Source organism: Pogoniulus pusillus, chromosome 12 (genome assembly GCF_015220805.1).
Source record: "Pogoniulus pusillus isolate bPogPus1 chromosome 12, bPogPus1.pri, whole genome shotgun sequence".
In the NCBI taxonomy this organism is placed as follows: Eukaryota; Metazoa; Chordata; class Aves; order Piciformes; family Lybiidae; genus Pogoniulus; species Pogoniulus pusillus.
Window position 1 is genome coordinate 9649592 of NC_087275.1, and position 6000 is coordinate 9655591.

A 6000-nucleotide genomic window follows, 5' to 3' on the forward strand; every position below is an offset into this window, starting at 1 on the left:
TGAAAAATCGGGATGTGTCATGCACAAACAGAAACAGTAATTTGCTTCTAGAACTTGCTGGGAACTCATGCAGCCCAATGTGTTCCTGGGAGTGCAGAAGCAGAGCCACGCTACAGCTTCCTCAGCACAGGAACATCGTTGCAGAAATCAATTATTGAGTCTCTTGCAGCTGTCAGACTTGCAAGTCTGAATGGAGAGCATTCAAGGAATCAGAGACAGCAGTCTGATTTGAGGGTCAGTTCAGAGGCGTACAAGTAGCTCTGTAAAGTCTGAGCAGGCTCATCAAAGACAGCCACTTTTCTAGCTGGCAACACACAATAAGTACTTCCCAGTTGTCTTATTTGTTATGCATGGGATTTCCAAATGTACCCTAGAGAAAGTTTAGTCCCTACTGGCTTTTGCTTCTATTATTATTGTTACAGTTACAAAGGCACATAATGTTCGACAGGGCTGTTAGGAAAATGTGAATCAGCCAGAAGTTGATCTATTGAATACATTCCAGTAAGGCACAGTGCAGTGAAGAGACCTGATTATGATTTAATCACTAAATTACAGTGCTGTTTATATATTGCATATTTTTACATTATTACCACTATGTTACAGTTTGAAAGCTGAAAATTAATGGCAAACAGACAGTTCTAGAGATTTCAGGCAAATTTGAGAGGGACAGACTCCTCAGAGTTCACATCATAATAAGCTCATTGCACTCAACTGGTCTGAAGAAAATGTTTATGTATTCTGAAAGTGTTTATATTCTGTGGAACAAGCTACTATCTTGCTCTTCTCTTGCTGCTCCACTGAGCTAGGCTGTGCTTTCTTCCCTCTAACCTTACAGCTTCTCTCCATTTTGGATTCATTAAGATAGAGGGCAGGGGAGAGGGAGCCTTTGGGGCCCTTTTGTACCCAGGAGAGGAGAAGAGAGCTTAACTAAGTGTACAGGGGAATCCTGTGCAATTGTAAAACTGTGCAAATATATATAAATATACTTTGTATATTTGTTATTGCCTTTTATATTCTTATATTAAGTTTCTTTCGTAAATAAGAATTCATTTTTGCTTCCAAGTTATGAGTAGTGAAATTGCTCTTTGGGGGAGGAGGATCCAATCCAACTTATAAATGCACTATCAAGGAATATTGGCATAGTTCTTATAAATTCCTCTGCCTAACATAGAACAGTTTTTCTGCCATGGAATTTTTCTTCAAGTCCACCAAGACTGAAGAATGGCAAAGGTCAACAATTCAGCTACTTTTTCGAGTAAGAGTACCACCCAAAACAGTAATCACCCCTTCATATATTCAGAGAGTGCATAATTCACCAAGAAGCGTTCTGAGAGTAGTCTAGCACATTAATATTTATTGGAATTACACTTATATCTTTTTCAAAGGATCTCTCCAGAGTTTAGCTGTCTAAGCTTCCAGGGAATAAAAGAAAAAAAAAGTGTTAGCTAGTAAATTCAAGAAATTTTGAATAGCTTTTCTATGCATAACTATGTTGTATGCAGTGATTTAAAAGACCTGATCCACCATGACTAGGTATTTAACTTTGAGGGCAGATGGTTGCTGCTGTGAGCTAAACATTTTGATTCTGACCAAGTTTTCTGAGAATACGTCACCTTAAATGTATCATTCATGCAGTACTTTATACTGCCAACTGCAAGCTCTGGATGGTGTCTTTTTGTGACAGAAATGTCACAATGTCCTGTTAATAGGGTTAACAAGGAAGGAAATGCTCCTGCAGCCTTTGTCTTGGATTTATTGCTGTGGGGCATTTATTCTACCTTTAAAAGAAAAATTGTGCCATTCCTGGAGGCACTGAGTTTTAGAAGCTGTTCTAATGAAGAAAGCAAAGCTACATTCCATGTTGTGTTTTAAAAGGAGAAAACATTACACCGTGAACATCAACATAGTCTAATGTGAATGCAATGATATCTTTTCCCCATGGCCAAAGGTACGCCACCTTCCAGGGGCCCAGCAACAACTCCTAGTCAAACCCCACAAAGTTGTGAAGTGCCAAGCAGAGACGATGAAGAAATTCCGCTGATTGAGAAGCAGGCTAGCAGATAAGAGAAATATCAATGTCTGAGCAGTGTAATAAAAAGAAATATATCATTCTGACACCTTGACTGAGTGGGTTTTTTTGAACGAAGACTACCATTATTTTCCCACTCCCACCTAAATTTAACCCTGATGTCAAGATAAATTGTTGTCCATAATAGTTGATCTCTGACACAGCTCTCATTGTAGTCACATTGCTTGTTTCTTTTGTAAAGACTACTACTATTCTGTTTTCTACAGTCTTTTCTCCCTCTCACAGCAACTCAGATATGTATTAGTAGGATACCAGAGATTAATTAAATACTGTGACTGTCAGATAAACAGATATTTGGACTCCAGGGTTTTTCTCTGCTCCCAGTTGGTGCAAATTGCTTTCTCCTCCTCACAAAACACTTCATAATACTTCCATAGAAACTTCATAAGGGGTTGTTTGTTGATCTTTGTAATTTATAAACTGGCTTCTAATAGATTCCCCACCTCCAATGTTTAAAGGAAAAGCCCTTGAGCTGAAGGCATTATTAAGTTATTTCAATGAGCTGAACCATGGATAGGAATTTAATCTGATGCCAGTTCCTCACATTCATTAAGATCAGTTGTTCCACAGGGGAAAAAACCAACAAACCAAAACACAAAGTCACTACATCGATATTCCAGGGGAATTGATGTCAGATAAACCACTTTTCCAGTGCTCAGATAACTACGAAAAACACCAGTTGAAAACACCCTTTTTAAGCATATGCCTTGCCATTTTTGTAGGCACCTTAGGCAATTTCAATGACTACTTGTGAAAAAGCCTGGTGACCTCTAGCAGCTGGGAAACTTCATTTTATCACAAACAAGAAGTTGTCAATGAAGGACAGAGGAAAGTGATAACGCCCACACTGTACATGAACCTGTGCAAAAATTTACATCAGAAAAGTAAATATAATCCTACTGTAGTTTAGTAGAAGTGTGTTAAGGAATGGATTTCATCCATCAGGTTATTTATTTTCTTGTTACATTCTATATGATTAGATATAGGAGTGGTGGGATTAAAAACAAGCAAACAAACAAAATAAATATGTAAAGGTAAGTTTAGGAATTCTGCTATAAAAGAATTCTCAATATAAATTGCTGTGGTTTGTTTGTTTTTTCCTGTTGCTTTCAAGAACTCTACTGACATCAGCACAGACTTCACTCATTCTGAAGTCAGAGAAAAATGTGCAGCTCAAATTCGTAACTATTCAGAGAAACAGCAGACCACAAGTAATCCGTCAGGGACTTGAGCAACACACAGACCAGGTGGCAGTTCTCTGCATGCAGGTGAAATTAATTTAAGAGAGACAAATGACATATTTACACCTAATTTTGGTATATTACCTAGAAAGAAACCTATAAATCTGTAGGTTTTGAGGTTTTAATGAGAGACTTCAGTTACACATGGGTTATTAGCATTACCAAGTAAGACTGACAACTGAATGTGCATTGCAACTACTAGTTATGTCCATATCCTTATGAAAATATCATGTTCCATATTAAACAATATCCATATCCTTATGAAAATATCATGTCCCATATTAAACATTCTTATTTCTCCAACTCACATTGTTGATGGAGTTTTGCATGCTGGCATACACCTTCTATTTGCACAAGAATGGAATTGCAATGGAATATACCCACTCCTCACCTCCCAGTGTGAGGCGTGACACAATTGAATTAATCATTTGAAAAAAAGACTGTACTTCTGGCTTACACTTTGTGCAATGACCAAAAGCAACCACCCCTGAACTTACTACCTCCAGACACATAAAAATGCCACAGAAACACTGTAACAGGTACCAGCTGCAAAGTACCTGAAATGTCCACAATTAATTTCCATTACTAAATCCTCATAACATTAGGCATGAAATAGGGTTGATAGTCTACAAGTATTTCAATTAATCAAATGATATCCCAACTTATACCTCAAATAGGTGACCTAGGATCAACAACCTGAAATAACAAGCCATACCTCTGACTAGCAGAGCATTTATCTGGTGCACAGCTAGTTCTTCAGCTATTTGTGACCCAAGAGGGTTTTTACAGCACGTTTAGATGTTAATTCTGCAATCCTACAGGCCTGTGTAAGAACCCATCTTGAGTTATGTTCCTTCTTGACCATAAATTATCTATGCACATACACATGCATGGACATATTTCTTCCTATTCAAAGTTAAGAAAGCTGCAAAAGAAAGGTTTTCTGTCATGTTGGCTGCAGAGAGCTTAACTTCATAAAGCTGAGCTTTCCTCTGGTGCAATGTGCCTGTACTGAAGTGACAATTTCCATTCGTGTCACTTCTTCCAAACCTAAAGACAATTATTTAATTGCCTAACTTTTTCTTGCTATTAACATCATCAAAATTGCACATATTAGACTAGTTCCAAACGAATTTAAATACATCTTCAATTTACTTATCACACCAAACTGATTTGTATATTGAGATCATAGTTTGAGATAAAAGACTTTAGCATTTTTACACACAGACTACGTGCAAAAGAAGATAAAAGGACAAATCTCCTGTACCTTTTCTTCACACCAGCATTTTACCGATTGCTCCCTTAGCTTTAGTATGAAGAAGACCTTGAGGGATGCCCAAAACAAGCTTAACTGTAAGCAATGAACGATTTTCCACCAGGTGTTAACCCCTTCGCCCCGCGGTAAGTACTTTGCCTCTGGCCTCCGCACCCGACACCCGCCTCAACTTCTCCACCTCCAACCCAGGCAAAACTTCGCGAAGTTACCTGGCGAGGAGCACCTGCCGAAAGCGAGCACCAGATGCCGGAGGGGCGTTGCAGAGGAACAGCACAGCCGCGCCCTAGGACGTGGCCCAGCAAGAGGCGGCTTCTCCACCGCGGACACGGGCCCGCGGGACGGAGGCGGCGAAACGAGGGTTGGGCGAGGCAGCTGCCCCGCCCAGCCCTCGTTTCACCGCCTCCGTCCCCCGCCCCTGGGGTTCTCCCTGGCCCGCCTTGGCAAGATGAGGAGCGAACCGCAAGACTCCTCCTTCCACAACCTCCTTCCCGTCCTGTTTTTTTCCCCCCCTCCTTCTCCCAGTCCCCCGACTCTTACCTGGGTGAAGAGAACCCCGAAACGCGGTCCTAGAGGTGAGGGAGGCGTGCCCGAAGTCAGCCAGGGCAAGAGCTCTGGAATTGCAAGTCGCCTGGGGTGCAGGGTCGGTAATTTGCAGAGGCGGAGCAAGCTCACTTGCGGAGGGCAGGAGTGGCGAAGGCGACACCCGCTCCTAGGCACTTCTGTCAGGGCGATTCCCCTAGCCGCAGGGTGGGGTCGGTTTTATAAGGGCGGGCGCGGACAGGCGCGCGGCTGTGGCGGGCGGCAGCGGTTCAGCACGCGGACAGCGGCTCCAGGCCCTCGCTGAGGGGCTCCGGCTGGGAGTGCTTCCTCGTCCGCCCACCATGCTCCCGAGCAAACTATTCACACACTAAATCAAGCTCTGAAGGTAGCGTGCTGTCCTTCCTGGGACCTTGGCAAGTGGCTTCTTGCCAGCCATCGTTCGGGTCAGGACAGAGAGGCTGCAGAAAAGCTGTGATAACAGTGTCCTAGTAAGGTAGTTCAACTGATCTGGGTAGATGTGGAAGTGCAGAGATGTCTGCACATTAGCAAGAAGTTCTTTACAGTGAAGGTAGTGGAATACTGGAACAGGTTACCCACAGAAGTTGTGACTCTCTCTCCCTGGAAATGTTCCAAGCCAGGCTGGATTTGGCCTCGAGAAACCTGGTCTAGTGGAAGGTGTTCCTGCCCGTGGCAAGGGGATTTGAACTGGGTGATCTTTCAGGTCCCTTCCAACCCAAACCGTTCTACGATTAGCAGCTGAAAGTAAGCGTCAGGTCATGATTACCTGAAAAATCACTACTACTCTACCAAAACGCATCAATTCTATTTTATTGCATGTATTCTGGTTGATTAGT

The 6000-nt window shown here is 42.1% G+C and overlaps 1 protein-coding gene across 3 annotated transcripts in view; it reads right to left on the reverse strand.

The window, feature by feature from the left end:
* ROBO2 (roundabout guidance receptor 2) overlaps nt 1-5324 on the reverse strand; it is a 1176697-nt gene extending 1171373 nt beyond the window's left edge. The window contains exon 1 of one of the 3 annotated variants that reach the window (XM_064152296.1): nt 5144-5324. The gene's annotated coding sequence lies outside the window, so the exon portion shown is untranslated. Of the gene's footprint in view, nt 1-4597; nt 4677-4815; nt 4917-5143 lie in introns of those variants that run through there. The other 2 variants (XM_064152297.1, XM_064152298.1) reach the window with 2 other exon arrangements.
* Nucleotides 5325-6000: the final 676 nt, after the last annotated feature.